Below are 19,803 nucleotides of genomic sequence, written 5' to 3'. Positions count from 1 at the left end.
CAATTATCAAATAAAATGAACATTTGCTCCCTTCAACCCAATACACTTAGATACAACATTGTTACATATACATACATATTTGCGAATATTAGGACCAATGGGAAATAAAAGAACATTCTTTTTTAGAGCAGTTGTTTTATGTCAAATTCACCTCTATGTTGACGAGTTTTCACCACTCAAGACAAAAAAGGGCAAAAAGAAAAAAACATATCATCAATGGTTAATCATGTGTGCAGTTTTCTGTTCCCTATTCTTCTTCGGGTTTCTCAAGACAGACAAGTGTAGAGATCCTCATCCACATTTAGCCCCTGTGGCTCTTTACAATTAAATTCTAGAATGAAATATGTTTCCAATCTTCTTAATTCCTTCTCCCTATCTCCTCCACTCTTCCTCCTCGGGACTTCAGCTATACAGGAGTATTGTAAAAATATCGGGTTACTTTGGTGGTGGGTCTCAAAATGACGTGCTATAGGATATGTTCTGTCTCAATTTATGATCGCCCTCCTGTGCTGTAAAATTTGTTTGAATACAGGGAGAGTTGTACTCCCTATATACATTTTTGGACAGGGGCATCGTAACAAATAAACAACAAAACTAGATTTACAGGTCAAAAAACTCCTAATAGTAATAGTTTTATTAAAAAATGTTTTCAGATCAGTGCAGTTTACGCCATGTTGGCATGCTTTGCACTTTGGGCTTTTTTTAAAGCCCGGTTTTTGATGCAACCAGGTGGGAACTTGTCTTTTCATCTCCTGATATTCGCTCCTTACAACTAGATCTTTCAATGATTTGATCTTTTATAGGTGATGTCAGGATGTTTCTTCACCCTAGAACCCAAAACAGGATCATTTTTCACTAGATGCCAATGTTTATTTAAAATAGATCTTATTTCTTTATGCTTCTCATTGAACGTTGTTATAAATCTAGAGTTGATACAGTGTTTATTCTTATTTTCTTCTCTATGTGTTTTCCTCTGTTGGGTTCTTGATGGTTCAAATAGGATTTTCTGTCTATCTAAGTTTCTTGCCTTAGAAGAGGCCCCCTTGATTACAGTCGGGGAATATCCTCTTTGGATGAATCTATAGGTCATCTCCTTCTCAATTTTGACATATTCATCCTGGTTGCTTCATGCTCTCCTAGCTCTAAAGAACTCTCCAAAGGGGATGCTCCTAATCAATGCAGAAGGATGAGCACTCCCCGCATGGAGCACCGTATTTCCGGCAGTAGCCTTACGGAACACTGAGGTCTCCAACTTTCCTCCTACTGGTTTGACCCGAATATCCAAAAAGTCTATAGTGACCCTACTGTGGTGGCCTACAAACTCTAGATTAATTGAATTTCGGTTCAGGTCTTCGATGAATGATGCTATATCTGTCTCCGTGCCCTGCCACAGCACGAAGACGTCATCGATAAATCTAACCCACAGTAGTATATGTTCCGACCAGTGTTCCAGCGGACCGTTTCTGAGCACCTGTTCCTCCCACCAGCCAAGATGTAAATTCGCATAACTGGGGGCGAAACAGGTGCCCATCGCAGTCCCTTGTTCCTGCCGGAAGAGTTCCTCATTAAACATAAAAAAAAATGTTGTTAGACACCATTCCATTAGTTCTAAAATCATTTTGTTGTGTTCCAGCAGTCGAATAGGTCTTCTCTTTAAGAAGTATTCAGTTGCTTTTAAACCGTCTATGTGTCTTACGCTGGTATATAACGTTGAAATATCAAGTGTCAATAATACCATGGTCTCTGAATCCCACTTTACATCATAGATACACTTTAAAAAATCCGTTGAGTCTTTAATATATGAAGACAATGATTTTACAATTGGATTCAAAAAGTAATCTATATAACGTGATGCATTTTATATATATATATTCCTCAGCAAACAACTTTGTCGAGCAGTCCAGAGCTGCTTATCAATCCATTTAATCGTGCTTGCAAACAAAAAACAAAAAAACACGTTTCAGCCTCCTGGCCTTCCTCAATGTCGATTCATTTTTCTACCAGTTACATTTTATCATGCAACAAAAGTAACATTGATTGGACAATCGACTCATCATAAAAATAAATGACTGACTTTAACCCCTTCGTTGCAGGGGTAATTCCCCGGTGGCGCGGGGGGTGCAGCGGCGACGGCGCTGTGCTCATGGCGAGCCCAGCTCGTCATGAGGCACAGTGGAGCTGTGCTCATGACGAGCTGAGCTCGTCACGACTCCGCCCACTAATTGATTCTCCAGCACAGGCGGGGAATCAATCATACGTGGGCAGAGCGCGACCATTATGACGAGCCCAGCTCGTCATGAGCACAGCTCCACTGTGCCACATGATGAGCTGGGCTCGTCATAAGCACACAACGGGTTAAACAGTGCTGTCTTACAAATCTAGGTTAGTGCGGCGGAACTGTCATTATTCGACTTGATTTAACATAAACTATACATGTCATTTATGATGTCATTAGTGATGTCATGAGTGAGGTCACCGACCATGTTATGAGTGATGTAATATGTGAGGTCATAAGCAGTGCATTACAGGGGGTGCGAGTTAAACTTGACCCAGCTAACTATGACTGCTAAATTTCTCTGGTTTTGTTCGAGTGAAATGTCAGCCTAACTATAACGTCCCTGTAACCTTCGTTTTTTTCAGTGCATTTCTATTGTTTTCAAAATCTTTTTTCTAACTATAAAGTCCTTGTAACCTTAAGCCCAAAATACATGCCTTGGTGTCAATGCTTGTGACGCAATCGTGACGTTCGCGATGTAGTCAGGAAAAAAAACGGGAGTCGCAAAACCTACTTCCCTTAATACTTTTATATTTCTATCACTATACTACACTTTCTTGGAACATCCTCACTAGGGAATCTTACCTACCTTATAAAACATTGAACCTAAACCTCTCCAATTTGTAAACATTAATAACTGTTTCTTTAATACCCTTCCCCCAATACACCCACTGAGATTCTCCATACAGACCCACTAGAACCAGTAGGTCACATGTCCATAACACATTCCAAGAGGTCCACACTAGTTACAAAATGAACTACAGGAGGTGTAGCTTACTGCACATACTGTAAATCATATCCAACTCTCTATCACTGTTTGTTAATTATTTGCCAGAGCCAATGAAACAGCTATCTGCTAATCATTTCCAAATGCACCCTACTTTTATACACCTGCATGTTTGCTTTACCCAATCATATTTCATGTTTTTTTCAAACAACCAGCACACACGCATTTTCACTGTCTTTCATAGTACCTACTGTAATATTCAGCAGTAGACCTGTCCTGTGTGCTACCCCTCCTTCCTAAAAAATGTTTAGTGTGGGGATTGTGGGCCACAGCTATGTCTATTGGGATAAAGATGCTGCAAGAAACAAAGGTTTTGACAGGGACTGGGGTTTCCAAATGTGAAGACTAGTTGGTTTGGCCAGAGAGGGTTAAAGTTTCATCAGCTGCTGCCTTTGGTTAAACCATTGTAAATTTCCAAGCTCCTCACCTCATAATTGTGCAATGTGGTGGCAATCACCTAGGCACATTGACTGGAGTAGGGCTGGAAATCCTAAAGAAGGATACGTTTGCAGCATTTATGTTGCTTTTCCCTCACACTGGCTTAATATATGCCAAAGACAGAAATGGAAATGGTCAAATCAATTCTGTCCACAGATTGACAAAGCTAGGATACATGTTATTAAAACTGTTTCTACTTTCCTCACAGACCGTATGGGCTCTATCTACAACTACAATCAGCATTTTGACATGCATGGTGATGTAGTTCACTTTACAGATGAAGGGAACAGGGTGTTTTGAGGCAACCTGAAACTCTGCATACAGTCTTATATGTAGCTCTCTTATACACACTCTTGTCAGAGCCACCCAAAGGCGCAAAATGTTGTTAATTTTCTTGTTAAATGATTTTTAATGGAATTTTTTTCATTTGCAGCAACTTCGTGATGAACACAATCACGTCGCAAAACCGCAAAACAAATGGAAACATTGAACGAGCACCACCATATGAAAAAATTGTAACTTAAAAAAATCCATTCTAACAATTCCAATGCACACATTATTAACTTAAAGAACATGTTTGTACACATATATTTGTAGTAACTTTGAAAAAAACGGTGTTTGAACCCTACTTCCCGTTTTCACCATTACGTCGAGAGCGATGACTTTGGGAACCGCGACGATCGCGCCTTTTTTAAGAGGTGTAAAACACATATATGCACACATTTTATAGTATTTTAGACACTGGGGTTTTTACTGCACTGTTTAAAGTCATATTTTCATGGGGAGTTTGTACAAAAGCAATCTTTTAAACCAATTTTCCATATTCGCGAGTATTCTGAGTATCGCGAAGACATCGGTAACCGTGATGATCGTGCCTATTTTCATAAAGTGTAAGCCGCACATATGCACACATTTTACAGTATTTTAGACACTAGGGGTTTATTAGTGCACTGTTTAAAATCATGTTTTTCAAGGTAGTTTGTATAATATTCATCTTTAAAATAATTCTTCTGTGTTCATGGTGATGCTAGGCACAGGGGGCCGCGCCACCGGTTGCAGCGACATTGCAAACATTGCGTGCGATTACATTTTTTATTCTGGACACATAACTTGTGTCACACATACCCCTGTTTGTCAAACATGGGGTCAGAGTATCTCTACTCTGACCCCTTATGTCACTTTCCCAAATCAAATTTAGCCCCGGAACTGCCCCCGATACATGAAATGGCGACCGCAAATTTCTGCTCAGGTTGCATCCAGTCAATCACAGCCTTCCTGTTGGCACGCTTTTGCGATTCACCTCAAACACATCACGATGTAACCACGAGCACAGCAAAACCGCTGCAACTTTCTGCTAAGGTTAAATCCAGACAATCAGGGCTCCCTCGTTGGCACAGGCTTTCAAGGTTTACCATGAACTCATCGCAATTTAACAGCATCACCCTGAAACTGCAGCAAAATATCGGTGGCCAGAGATATCACTATACTGTTCGGATTTAATTTCTCAAGAACTAGTGAACGGATTTGCACTAAAAAACAAAGAACACAGAGTGTTCCCCCTCCCCATCCCCCAGGACCTGCCCCTTTTTTAATTTTAATTTGAAAAAAAGGGACGTTGGCCACATGTCCCCCCCTCCAGGGCCAATTTCAGCCCAGGGGACCCCATCTCCGGACCCTCTGCCTTTCTTATTTTTATGTAAGTGGGCACCTTGCACCAGTCCAGACAACCCTAATGGTGATTTAAGAGGTCTTAGACAACCTTTGAAAGCTCTCTGAGTGGTAGCTGTGGAGAGCTGACTTCAGGCTTAGTCCAGAAGGAATGTAAAGCAGCTTGTTTTACCAGAATGCAATCTTATAGTATAGATTAAGTGAAAAAGAACCACATTAAGTGTTTATAAAAATATGTATTTATTATATAATACTCTCTAGTACATTCCAATTTTTCCTACATGGAGATAAGCACAATGCACACAATACTTTGGCAAAGAAACACAGTAAATAGCATGAAATACCCAGTGGCCCCAGGGGGGGACCAAACCATATACTAAGAAAGTGGTATAAGAACCACAACTCAAGTCAAGACAGTGTCAAGAGGACGTAGAATTGCTGGGGGTCCACAGAACCACCCAGGGTAAATTGATAGGGACCCCATGGAGAGTGTGTGCAGTGTGGGAACACAACCGCGTGCTCCGTACAAGTCTATGTGCATGTAGTGGTTGGATTTTTTAAGATTAAGGACTCTTCCCAGTGGACCCTAAAGAAGTCACCCCACCCGTGGATACCGTAGTACCCACGTTACCTACACCAGGGAAGCCGGGTGCATTCGTGTGAAGTGGTGTCAGCAACCGCTGTCGTACTCAGTGGAGGACTTCAGAAAAGTGCCGCTGTGTAAGAATGATGAAGTAATCGGTGGAATCCGAGGATGGATTCTTGATGAAAGGTACCTGCAAGCAGAGGGGACAGAGTCTATGCCACTCAGGAGTGACCAGGAGACTTGGAAGACGGATGCCCTCCGATGTTGGGTGTTGCAGGATGTATGACAATGACCTTGACTCTGCAGCTGTGAGGACCAGGCAATGCTGAGGTGTACCAGGAGCTATGCACGAGCTGTCCCACAAAGGATGTCGAGTGCTGAGGGGTCGGTGTCTGGCGGGAGCACCAACAAGCCTTGGCAAATGCAACCAACGCAGGAATCAAAGAAGGAGAAACATCGGGACCAGCAAGGTACAGGGGACTCACCAACAGCAGGGGAGTCAGGGCAGGCCTGAGCAATCAGGTGTACCCAAACAAAACAAGTGTGACCCTCAAGTGGACCCACAGGCAGGCAGCTCACCAAAAGATGCAGGCCACGATGGACACTCTGTGGTGTTGCTAAAGATTCTGGTCACTGGAGGTGCTGGAAGTTGGGGCTACTTGGAGTCCGAAGATCTTCTTGAAAAGAAGCCAACAAGCCTTTACAACTGCAAGTTGGACGCGATGCACAGGGGTTTGGTTATTGAAACCCCCACGAGGGATACTGGCCTCAAACATGGTGATAGGGTAGAGCAGGCCTCGGCAGCTATGAAAAACTACCACCTGTGTTGCAGAGCCCATGCAGTTCGGAAGAGCTCAGGATCTGCAGACCAATTGACTTAGTTGCGGTGCCTGCAAATGCAGGGGAGTGACTCCTTCACTCCAAGGGAGATTACTTCAGGTGTCTTTGATGCTTTACAGGCTTTGGAAGGTTCCTGTATGATGCACAGATAATGCAGCAGACTGGAATGAAGATGAAGTCAGGCCCAAACGACGTCCAGCAAAGTCCAGAGTGCCCAGACGGTAGAAGTACAGTGGTGTCTGATCTGAGTCTTATCCCACGATGAATCTAGGAACCTACACACAGGTAGGCCCTTAAGTACCCTAGGGAAAGGGTTGGTACGATTCAGGGGACCATCCCAGGGAGGAGGTTACTCCCATGTCCTCTGCCCAGTTTCGTGCCTGAGCAGGAGCCAGCGGCTCCCAGAACTGGTTTGAATTGGACTATGCATGAGGACACCAAGTGTGCCCCTCATGCAGACTTAATGGCACTGGCAAGCCCACCCACACTGTCCCAATACACTAAATGCTGTCTGGAAGGTGGTCACACCTCCCTGTGACAGGATGACTATAGTTCCCCCTTCCTCTGCTCGAGCTTGGACCAGCAGCAGGAGGGCAGAAATGAGTCTGTGGTCGGCAGCAACCATTTTGTGCTGTCCAAGTCAGGAAGACTGGTACTGGGAACCTTAAGAGCCTAACGGAGGACTCTAGCAGTGTTCGGAATCATACCTCCCATACTGTTAATGGTGTGGGGGTAGGATTCCAACATGTTTGATACCAAACATGATAGGATTCGTTGTAGCCTTTTTGATGATGGTTATCGTGTAATTATGCGGTGCCCCTGTATGTAGTATATGGCTGTTTCACTGACAACCAGGAGAATGGACTCCGTAGGCTGCAGGGGTGTCCTCCTCATGCAAGGGCACCCTGTCACTTAGCTGTCACTTAGAACCAAGCACCCTGCCTTCAGGATTGCAAAGCCCTGCTATAGGAGTGGCTTATAGGTTTTAAGTGCAGTGACCCTTAGGTATAGTAAACCTAAATCTTTAGTAAGTGGTGCAAGCACCAACTGAAGCAGGCTGCAATGGCAGGCCTGTAGTTCCATTTTGCATGGTCTCCCATGGGTGGTATAATGTATGCTTCAGCCCATGGGGGACCTCTGGGGTACCAATGCCCTGGGTACCCTAATACCATATACCAGGGACTGATAAGGGTACTCCAGTATCCAACCTGGAGTATACCTAAGTACTCAATACAACAATTTAGGGAGAAAGCAGATAGACTGGGGTCCTGATTAGCAGAATCCCAGTCAGACTAGTCATAATACAACTTAGCACCAAGCAAAAAGTGGGGGTAGCCTTAGAAGTAGATCCTACTTTCCTACAGTATTCATCTTTAAAATCTATCTTCCTTGTTCATGGTGATGCCAAGTGTCGCAAATATGTTGATACCCACGACGGTACACAGGGGGCCGCTCTAGCGGTCACGGCGACATTGCAAATATTAAGTGTGATTAATTTTTTTAAATTTTGGACACATAACTGGTGTCACTAATACCCCCATTTGTCAAACATGGGATAAGAGTATCTCTACCCTGACCCCTTATGTCACTTTCCCAAATCAATTTCAGCCCCAGGAACTGTCCCCAATACATAAAATGGTGATGCAACTTTTTGTTCAGGTCGCGTCCAGCCAATCGCAGCATTCCTATTGGCATGCTTTTGCGATTCACCTCAGACACATCGCGATGTAACCACGAGCAAAGCGAAACCGCTGCAACTTTCTGTTAAGGTTGCATCCAGACATTCAGGGCACCCTGTTGGCACACGCTTTCACGGTTTACCGCAAACTCCTGGCAATTTAACCGCTTTCACAGCGAAACCGTATTGGAATATCCGTGGCCAGAGATATCACTATACTGTTCGGATTTAATTTCTCAAGAACTAGTGAACAGATTTACACTAAAAAACAAAAAAGCACAGAGTGCCCCCCACCCCATCCCCTGGTGCCTGCCCCTTTTCAAAAATATTTTTTTAATAGGGAGGGCCTGCGCGGCCCCCCTCCAGGGCCAATTTCAGCAATGGGGCCCCATTCCTGGGCACACGGCCTTTCTTTTTTATTAAAGAGAGGGGGCCGTGCAGCCCCGCTCCTGGGCCGATTCATCTTCGTGGACCCCATCCCCCAGGGCCTGGCCTTTCCCTTATTTTATTTTTTATGTGTCAGAGAGGGGTGCACTGCCCCCTCCTTTGGCCTATTTAGGCCCAGTGGACCCCCATCCCCTGGTCTTTTACAGATGAAGAGGGGGGCTGCGCAGCCCCCTTCCTGTGGCCAAACTGGGCCCCAGGGACCCTATCTCCCAGGGCCTGCTCTTTTAAAGTGGGTGGCTCTAGGGCACCCACTCACCAATGGGACTGTGGGGGAGCCTGAAGGCACCCGCAGTCCCTGCCAGCTCCCCACGCCCTGCGGGAGCCGGCATTGCTTTTGGAAGAGGGAGCTGCTAAACATGCAGCTCCCTCTGTCCAAAAGCAATTCTGCTCTAGTAAGCAAGAACATTTTCTGCTCTCACTTACTAGAAGCATAGCAGTGTTTGCTGTGGCTAGGCGGGAGCGGTGCTCCTGCCAAGTTAGAACAAAGAGCAATGTCCCGGGGCTGGGCACCCCAGGACATTGCAGGAGCCGGTCCAGGGGGGTGGCAGCACCCAAGGCCGTCTATGGTTTTATGAGGGGGGTCTTTGTTAGAGGTTTCCCCAGGGAGGTGGTGGTCCCCAGCTGGGGGGGCCACGCGGTCCCCGCATTCAAACTACATGAAGCCCTGTGCAGGTGGCAGTGGTCCCTGGGGCGGGGGGGGTCCATGCAGCTCCCCACTAATAATAGTTAAAACCCAGAGTAACTGGCAGCCCCCTGGGCTGTGGGGGTCCACGCGCCCCCCACATTTGTTTCATTTAGAAGATCTGGGTAGGTGTTGGCCCCCGGGGTCGGGAGGTGGTTTAAGGGGCACCCCAGTTTTTTAAAGAAGCAATCTTTTGGAGGTGGTGGTCCCCGGTGCACGGAAGTGCTGTGCTGGTAACTCCGCATAATACATTAGGAAAACGAACCGTATGTCAAGCCTCTGATGAGGGCGAGAAGCCCAGAAACGCTTCAGGCAGTGATCATTGACACAAGGTCTGTAATCACATGGAATTGCAGTTGTTGACCTTACCCGCTGGTCGAGTGGTGGAGAGTGCGATCCTGCCTGCGGGCAAACTTGGAGCTTTCATATATATATATATATATATACACATATATATACATACATATACATATTAAATTTGTTACTTCTTAGAATAATTATATTTTACAACGGCTAATAAGTGTACATATTCATTATTCAGATGTGAATAAGTATATATAAATATAATATATTTATATTTAATGTCAATGTGTTCATTCATTATTAAATATAAATTACATGTGTATTAGGTTCCACACAAAAGATGTAGATAGGTAGATAGATATAGGTAGATATATAGATGAGCCTTGACCCTTAGGTGCAAAAAGTTGCAAACAGAACATTTTATTTATGAGCGCTGTGCCATGTTCAGGCACAAGGTTTGTTAATGTTAGGGTGTGCCACTCACATACATAAATGCACTTTTTGCATCAGAGAGTGCTTGCAATTGGTTTCAAACGGAGTGTGCATGTGATCTAATATGCCAGGGTTTGTCTATACACTGTGCTGAGTGCATCAGGGCCCACAGTTATCAAAATTTGACGTAGCACAGGGCAGCAAGACAACTTGCTGCACTGCAGTATAGGGAGAAGGCAGGGATGTGATATATTTATTTATTAAGATATGTCTTATTCCTGCTCTCTCCGTGCACTGGTTCACAGAGTGTTACCTACTGCCAATGCAGACTCCCTTGCGCCATGGTGTATGGTGTTTACTCCTTTCATAAACACCCAAGGGCAAGATTGCATCTGGGCAAGCAGCTGCCACCACCACCAGTGCCACAGAAGGTGGGATGATCACTACCAACACTGCGGACACAGCAGATGGTTCTGCTGGCCCCAGTAAGTCATTTTATTATTATTACTTACTTTCTATTCACACTAGTAAAATTCTGGCCTTGTGAATACTTACTATTTACTTTTTTTTCAACTCCCATTCTAATATTTGTTATCCCTGTATTTCCCTCTTTAGCCCATCTATATCTATTGATATATATATTGCAGTCTTGGGATGCTCTCCAAATGTAATATTGAACAATGTGCAAAAAGAATGCCTATATATATTCGCCTTAGTGGCAAGATCTTTACTCATGCAAAATTAGCGAAGCAAAAATATACCTTTGTTTCAAGCATGGAAAGCTAAACTGTGTAAATTTAAAGAATTAAAGAGGCGCTATGCATTAAGATCAGGATCGCTTAGGAAATTTGAGAAACGTTGGGGGGTCCATAGGAAATTAGTCTCGGAACTGGGTGATAATATTGGTGGCCCGAGAAATTGTACAGTATATGTTTTTGTTTTTTAAAGAAAAAAAAACCCATACTCTTTAAAGGTCGATTTATATATATATCCACATGCTACGTTGTTTAATCTTATCTTATATCGAGCACATACGCACTTTACTTCGTATTTGTCTTTTGTGGAATGAGGAATTGTGCAATATTTGATTCTATATGGAGAATCTGTGTCTTTAAGAATCCTAATTCTATTGTTTACAGAATGATCTACTTAGGTATTCTTGTTAGGTGGCTAAATGTAATTTATATTGAGCACATACGCATGTTGCACTTTACCCTGTATTTATTTAGATATGTATATATTGTATCATGATTCGAACTCTCAATAAAAAAAAAATTAACAAAAGAAAATCACTGTATTTTCTATTTTCCTTTTTCTGCAGCTGACTTTCTCCTGTCTGTAGCTTTCTACAGCTGCCTTGTGTAGTAAGCTTTCCCTTGCCTTTCTTTTACATGTCTTGTGCAGAACTGTAAAGAGGAAACATAAAAGAATCACATCTAGGCCGAAGTATTCTCCAAACATGTTGGCGGAGAAGTCTTTCTTAATCAAACTGTCAAAAAGTAAGCAAGACAGAGATAGAGTAGTCATGATCATGGGACCACAATGTTGTTTTCTACTAGCAGTTTCCATGATAGTGCAGCATGTCAGGGATGAGATACCATTTCCAACCAATACCATATGTCCTTTGCATTCCCTTCAACCCCTTCATTGTGTTTCACTGTTAACATTTAGTGCCTTGCCCTTAGGAGAAAACGTTTTCCGTTAACTTAATGACTGCTTGGTTTCCAACCAACAAACAAACCTCCCAAAGTAATACTTTCAATAGAAGATACTGATAGATAGCTAACCTAACTGGAGTGAGGTATTGCTGTTGTGCCTTTTGAAAAATAAATAATGACTTAGGTAGCTACTCTGGCATCTAAAATGAGTACATTATGTTTTTCTATAGGAACACAGATCACAAATGCCACCACAAGCGTCAGCCAGCCAAGGATGTTGGAGGAGGCCCAGCCAGATGACAACGGAGGGGGAGCAGTCCCAGTAGTGGCAGGGACAAGGGTTAAGTCACCTTGCGATATTTTTGACAATATTGTATTTGTGAAGCGAGGTAGATATCCCCTATCACCTCCAGTTTCTGTCCAGTGCATTTTGCCCTCTAAAACCGAAGCATAGTTTAACTTGGTGCTGCAATGCAGGTGGTAAAATGTGCATGTGCTGCAGCACGACAAAGTTTGCAGTGCATACAAACTGAAGAAAAGGTCCCCACTCAGTCACGTACTAGTACTTCACTTCCTCATTCTTTCTTTCTGTACCAGCCTACCCGAAAATGTAAATTTTATCTCGGCATGTGGCACATTTTTCTCCCTAAGTGACTTATATTGCTTGGCTTCCATTACGAATTTATGGTACCCAATTTTTCCTTCAATCAACTAATGTGACTAAGTAAAAGCACAGTCATTATCAGTGTAATTCAACCATTCCATAGCTAAACCTCTACCTAGCCCAAACCCTATCACATACCTTCCTGTAGACTACGTTTCCTCACTGCCGAGTCATAGTGTTTGTTGAAACATTTTTGTTGTGGAGGCCAGGGTGCAATGTATTAAGATTAATATTAATAATTTCTATTTGTAAAGCGCGAACATATCGCCCATTAAGGGTTTCAAGGCGATGGGGGCCATCTGGGAGATTAAGTTAACTATTGCCCAGAGTCACATGATGCTGATCTGAGCTGCCGCAGGCACCGGTGATCGAACCACGAGCCCCGCGTTCCGGTGTCAGCCACTCTGGCCCCTGCGCCACACCTTTCCCTCAATGTGGGACTAAGTGCCTGATTTAGAGTTTGGCGGATGGGATACTCTGTGACAAATGTGACAAATCAAAAATATCCTGTTTGGGTGTACTACAATGTATTGTTTATATTCTGTGCACTGTCTACTGTATTATAGCAGACGGGTTATCTGTTATCCGCCTCGTGTGTGAGGAAGTATACCATCTGCCAGACTCCATCAGCCCCAAAGTTTGTACTCAGGGAGTCACAGAAGAACAGGGACATTGAAATTATAATAAGTTAATAACTTAACATGCCATTACAGCTGCCCCAAAATAATGCTGCAGAGTAGCAGACCCCCCAGCATGGCTTTATTAATGTTGCACATACAGTCAAAAATGTATTGTGCAGCATATATACGCCTTACTCACTAATTGCAGCGAATTAATTTATACACACATAAAGTGCAGTCAGCGCTATTGCATTATGTGATGCCTGTGCGGGACAAATTTGCCCCTGTGACTAATCATCACATCCAAATTAAATTCCAATAGCCTTGGGAGATCAACAGTTTTCTGCTATTGCGCTACTATAAACAGTATAAAAACGTGTTTGTGCTGAGCATCACAATTTGTGTTTTTGTTTTTACTTTCTTGATATAGCTGCTCCTGCTGCTGGAGCTGACCAGCAACCATCCCAGCAGGAGATAGCTGCCTGGCTGCAGCACCAAATGTTGGTGGCTGTGGCAGCTGAATATCACCAGCTGGAGGGGCACAGCCTCTTCCACTGCTCTATACACGAGCTGGCGCTGCTCAGGCATGGGCAGCTGAACCTTGCCCAGGAGGTGGCAGACATAGAAACCGAACTGGGTGCCCTCATAGCCTTTTTTATTGAATATATTTTGGGAGTGGGAGGGACCATTGTGGGTGGAGGGGGAAAGGAAGTTGGGGGAAAGGGTGAAGGGAACATTTGGTGTTTTTGCTTGAGGAGTGGGTGGTCCTATTGTGGGTGGAGAGGGTGGGATTTGAATGTATAGAAAACAAATTAGTTTTTTTCTCTTTATCACTGTTTGTCTTTACATTGCTGGTTAGTGTAGCATTATGCTTTAGTGACAAAAGCGAAAGGAGAAGCTGTCCTCTGAAATTGTCACACAATGTACTGTACATCGACTTTTCCCAATAGATTTTCCCTACATGAATTCCCTTAACATGTGTTTATTCTTCAGTAGGTTACTTACCTCTTTTTGCATTGCATTCCTATTTAATTTATTTTAAAAATGAAAAGCTAAACTTACAGAAACCTAGAGTTGGGACTCAGGGGAAGGTTATTCCATATTGCATAGACTTTTGTATGCAACACTAGTGACACTTTGGTGTTACTTTACTATTGCAGTGTACGTTTATGACTAGTAACGTTTCCATAGGAAACTTTATAAGTAGTAACTTTGCGATTATGTAAGTAACTCCTATCATTTTAAAAGGAGTTACTATCACTACTAGTTAGTTACTACTCATAAAGTTACTATTTGTAAAGCTCCTGGTAGTACATTTAGACTGCAAGATTAAACTTACACCAAAAGTGTAACTTTACCTTTGTGAATCAGGCCACATAGTGCAGACTAGCACCACTTCTCTGCACTATGATGCTGCTGTCCCTTTTGATGCCTAAATGGGTAGTAGGGCTGGCATGGGCTATTGTTTAGTTAAGAAGATCTTTTAACAGTGTGTTGGTGTTGCTTTCACCACATCCACATCGCCAAGTGTATCATCCATATATGGTGTAAATTATCACAACTCAGTAGATCACACAACTTGGGGGAGGAGGGTTAGGGGTTTGATGAATGGATGGGAACAAGGAACTGCATCAAGTCGATGAGCAGCACATCATCATCACATTTGTTGTGGAAGGATATCAAGGAATGACACAGTTCAGCTACTAAATGCAAACGGTCCTTCAGTCCCAGAGTCTCAAGTTATCTAATGGCTCTGTTAGCTAGGTTTGAAAAATACATATTAAGGGTGGACCCACACAGTAGCACAAATTGTTACTGTTAAGTTTAAAAAAATTATACTGCATATACATGCCCATACCGACAGCCTATCTGCATTCTTCCTCTCCGAATGTCTGTCTTGGGTGCAGGGCTGAACCGGTTGGGTAAGCAGTAGTGTTATCGAGCTTTCATGCAGAAGAAGAGAAGGCCTGTGGAATGCTAAAAAGTAAATGTCAATATTGTAGGTTCAAGTTGAAGGAAAGTTTCATTGTGGATGAGGATCAAGAAGGCAGAACATAGGCTGGTACAGTCATGTGCAATTTACTGAGAATTGGGAACAATCTTTTACCACCAATCCCAGACAAGTAGATGCATATACCTGGATGATTCATCTCACAAATGTCAATTGTCACAACATTTAGCTGTGTGCATCCATCATGTGATGTGTCCAATGACAGCTTCCCCAGAACACAACCATTTAATTAGAGGAGTTTGACATTTGAGCCAGCAAACTACTCAGCATTTCCCAAATCAACGCACCTCTCTTTAGTCCACAGGACTGAGTAGGCCTCTTTGAGTCATGTACTATCCCACTGAAGTGAATAGGAGTTATTCATAACTTTCTTCTTCTGGTTGTTTGGGCAGTCCCATCCTGACTCTGATTCCAGACCCAAATGAGATTGAGATGTCTGTGTTGATGAACAAGAAGAGCAAAATAAATGTGAATATTTTGTGTCTTTTTTTTTAGCTAAACTGACTGGTCTCTGAAACAGAGGAAATAAAAGAAGTTCAGGAAATGAGCCGACCATGTAAATTATTATAGAGAAGTGTGAAAGCAAGGCAATCATTTAGGCAGAATCATCCGTCGGTCTCCAAACATTACAAGTCAAGTTTACAAATTAGTTTAACAACACCCTCCCAGCTATCACACAAATCAAAAATCACTCAATATACCATTCATTGGTGCAATAGTTACCCATTTCCAAGTGTAGTACACATTTGTCTATTGTATGTTCTCTTTTCCCATGGAAGCACCAAACAATGGCAGTCTTGTATAATCAATGCTCTTTTCATGCAGACCAGTTGGAATTGAAAAAATGATAGGTATGGGAGGCCTTGTTTTCGTGTCCTTTAAGAAAATGGGGAGGCTTCTTCTTTGTACACTGCTCCACTCCACTCCATACATGCAAATAAATGGCTCTGCATAAGTCAGATACCAACTACATAAAGTTCTTCTATATCCCTTTTTATTAAAAAAAAATTGGGAGAAAAGTAGTTCAATGATAATGTATGAAAGTTCTGTTGTGGCCTGCTTAGTCAGGGAAGTAGAATTTGTCCTCAAACTCTGGGGGTTCACCCAGAAGTTGATAAGCTAGCTGTCATTACTCAAGCGTCCCTCAACAGAATTAGAGTCTCTGGGTAACTCTGGTAGCTCTTGCAGGCCTAATTTGGAACCAGGCAGTTTGGGCATGGAGAAACACAAAAGCACACAGCCGATTGCCCAGCACATGAGACACACAACTGATTAATCAATATAAGATACATTAGTTTGATCAATCACACTACAATAGACACGATGCAGTACAACACATATCCACGTATGACCAATGCATGTATATATTAGTCAGAGCAGTCCCACTATAATAGGCCCATTGCAATACAACACATATCTACGTGGGATTGTTGCTATTTTGTTGGGAACCTCCTAGTTACTGACCTGAAGGTCATGCAAGATTCAGTAATCTTGGTGGCCATTTTGCACCAGTGCCTATCTAAGGCCACACCCAGTGCTATGCCTTGCTCAGCAATCGCAAGTTCAGCAAAGACAGCCAGGAGCTCCTGAAGAACTTACTGGTGACAGTGGTTCCTGTTTTTCGGAGGCCCACAGGCAGACTTCCTGTTCCTCTTTGCAGATGCTCTTCTGACTTCCGAATCCGCCCTGTAGTTTCCAACCTAAAAAGAGCAAAAGAAAAAAGCAGCTAAGTATAAGTTACTTGCTAGCACGCACACATTCTCTGCATGCAAAACAAGAAAAGACTTCAAATAAAAGACTTGCTACGTCAAAAGCTGCACAAAAGAGAGTGAACCAAGCAATATAGGACACAAAAGAGTTCTTGGATTTGAGAGTGGAATTTACAAATAGTATGTATGAGTGAGAGTCAACTTAGTATACCTTTGAAAACTATGACTCAACTCTGATAAACCAGAAGTACCTCAAGTAACCTTTCATCTGACAAGAGACTAGAGCCTGTTGACGAAACTAATGCCTATGGAACTGCTTTGTTTTCTTCTATGGTGGCTAAATGAGAATTTGATATCTCTTTGAACCATAATTGAGCTAACAAGTATATAGTGCTAGGTACCATTTACACAACATTTCTAATAAATCATGCTAACAAAACAAAATTCACTTGTAATATGCTGTTCCTGCCTACCCCTAGCTGTTTCCTTTCACTACGTAGTTCCTTAAGCCACAGGTTCATTGGAATAAGACTAATTCCTAGAGACCAGACATTACAGAGATCAGACATACTGAGGTAGTTTCAGAAGCAACTGTCTGGAACAAAGTCTCCTACTTTAAATCCTTGTTATTTTCCCACCTTTTCCCTCAGTGCATTCTCTGAGTGGGTTTGCCTTAAAGCTCCTTGGGGTCAGTACAGTTAAGCTTTGACAGATTACACATCTCAACATATACATCTCCACATCACTCTTGCTGGGTTTGGTAGCATCAGGTTAGTGTATCTAATGTCTCATTCCTTGAGTTCCCTTGACACTAACCCACTTAAGTCTGACAGTTCACCCTCATCCTCATCCTGTGCTGTTTCAGGAACAGTGTACTCTTCTGGTATGAAGAGTTAGTTAATTTTTATCATGGTCAATCTCTTCAGGTTTTTGAGGCGAGACACTGGTCCTCTGGCACTGAACATGGGCTCGGAAGACACACTGGCTAATCAACAAGCCAGATACCTTGCTGCCAGCCTGCTGAGCTCTGACCATTGTCGCATCTTCCCATACCAATAGAACAATGGATTTGATTCAAATAGACCTCTTTTGAGTCATGCAGATAGTCTTGGACCATCCTACGAATGGTCATTGATGCTGCCACTTGCTCGACCTCACTTGCCTTCGCCGCTCCACTTGACTTAAGCCCTTTCTCTTGAAACCGAGCCATTGCAGAGGTTGGGGCTGATTCTTCTGTTGCTGGTGATGATGGTGTTGGTTGTGAGACAACAGAACTGGCTCCTCTGGAGGCTGAATTCTGCACACCAGAACTTCTACCCGGGCCTGTAACTTTCAGCTATTTTCCTTCCAGGTCTCTTGATTGACCAGCAATCCAAGTCTTGTGAAGTGAAACATCCCCTTCTGAAAAAGAAATTAAAGCGGCCAGTGTTTTTTTTTTGTCCTGTGGATGAAGTATTGTATTACATATGCATTTTTTGGAGGACACATCTCTCTTTGCAATGTTGGATTAACAGCCAAGCAAAGGATTAAGCTCTGAACAAACTCATATTCTTCTTTGTTTACACAGTTGAACCTTTTTCAACTGGTCCTGTAGCAGATGCAACAATGGTATTGCTTGGCTCATCATATTGTCCTCCTTGTTGACTTCCTGTGCCAAAGCCTGTAAAGAAAATAGCATTTTTATCAGGCACTTGACTAGCCCCCATTTGTTCACCACCATTGTCATGGCTTAACTAGTAGCATTCCCTTCTCTTTGAAGGACATAGTCTGTGATCTGTCTACACTGCTCAAACAGATGTTTCAAAATGCAGTAGATCGAGTCAATCAATCAATCAAAAGCATGTAAAGCGTGACTCCTCACCTGTGAGGGTCTCAAGGCACTGGGGGTGGAGGGGACTGCTGGGCGGACCGGGTAGAGTTTCATTCGAAGAGCCCGGTCTTGAGGTGCTTCCTTGATATGGTCAGTGACGCTGATTGCCTGAGGTGCAGATAGTTCCATGTCTTGGCGGTGAGGTAGAAGAATGATCCTCATTCCGTTCTGGTCTTGCTGGATCCTGTGGATGGAGGCCAGGGTGGGTTGGGAGGATCGGAGTTGTCTGGTGGGTACGTGGAAAGTGAGGCAGTGGTTCAGGTATGCTGATCCTTCATTGTGTAAGGCTTTGTAGGTTGGAGTAAGGAGCGTGAAAGTGACTCTCTTGTTGACTGGAAGACAGTGGAGATGTCAGAGGTGTTGCGTGATGTGGCTGCAGGGAGGATGTCGAGGACCAATCTGGTGGCAGCATTTTGTACGTACTGAAGTGTATTGAGCAGTGGGTGATGCCAGTGTACAGTGCGTTGCCATAGTCTGCTGGTGATAAGTGTGTGGGTGACCGTCCTGGATTCCGTGGGAATCCATCTGAAAGTCTTTCGGTGCAGGCAGAGCATGTGGAAGCAGGAGGAAACTGCATTGATTTGGCAATCCATCATGAGCGAAGAGTGAGTATGATGCTATGGTTGCGTGCATGGTCCATCGGGGTGGGGGGAGCACCTAGAGCGGCTGGCCACCAGGAGTCATCCCAAGCTGACGCGGTGGGTCCCATGATGAGAACTTCAGTCTTGTCCGAGTGCGGAAGCTAGTTCTGACAGTTGAGGGTTCACTGGTGAGGGAGAGGATCAGCTGGGTGTCATTGGGTTAGGAGAAGATGTTGAGTCCGTGGCGTCTCACGATGGCTACGAGGGGGGCCATGTAGACGTTGAAAAGGGTGAGACTCAGGGAGGAGCTCTGGAGGACTCCACAGATAATCTCTGAGGGTTCTGAAAGGAACTGTAGTAGTCTGACTTGCTGGGTCTGACCGGTGAGGAAGAAATGGATCCAGTCTAGAGCCCTGTTGCGAATGCCAGCATTGTGGAGTCTGGTGATTAGGGAGCGGTGGGAGATGGTGTAGTAGGATGAGGGCTGCTGTCTCACTCCTGTCGAGGAGGGTCTCGCCCCGGAGTTCCAATGTGTTGCCATCTTCTGTGTGAGG

The sequence above is a fragment of the Triturus cristatus genome, chromosome 11, assembly GCF_964204655.1.
Source record: "Triturus cristatus chromosome 11, aTriCri1.1, whole genome shotgun sequence".
Lineage (NCBI taxonomy): Eukaryota > Metazoa > Chordata > Amphibia > Caudata > Salamandridae > Triturus > Triturus cristatus.
This window is presented reverse-complemented; position numbering follows the sequence as displayed.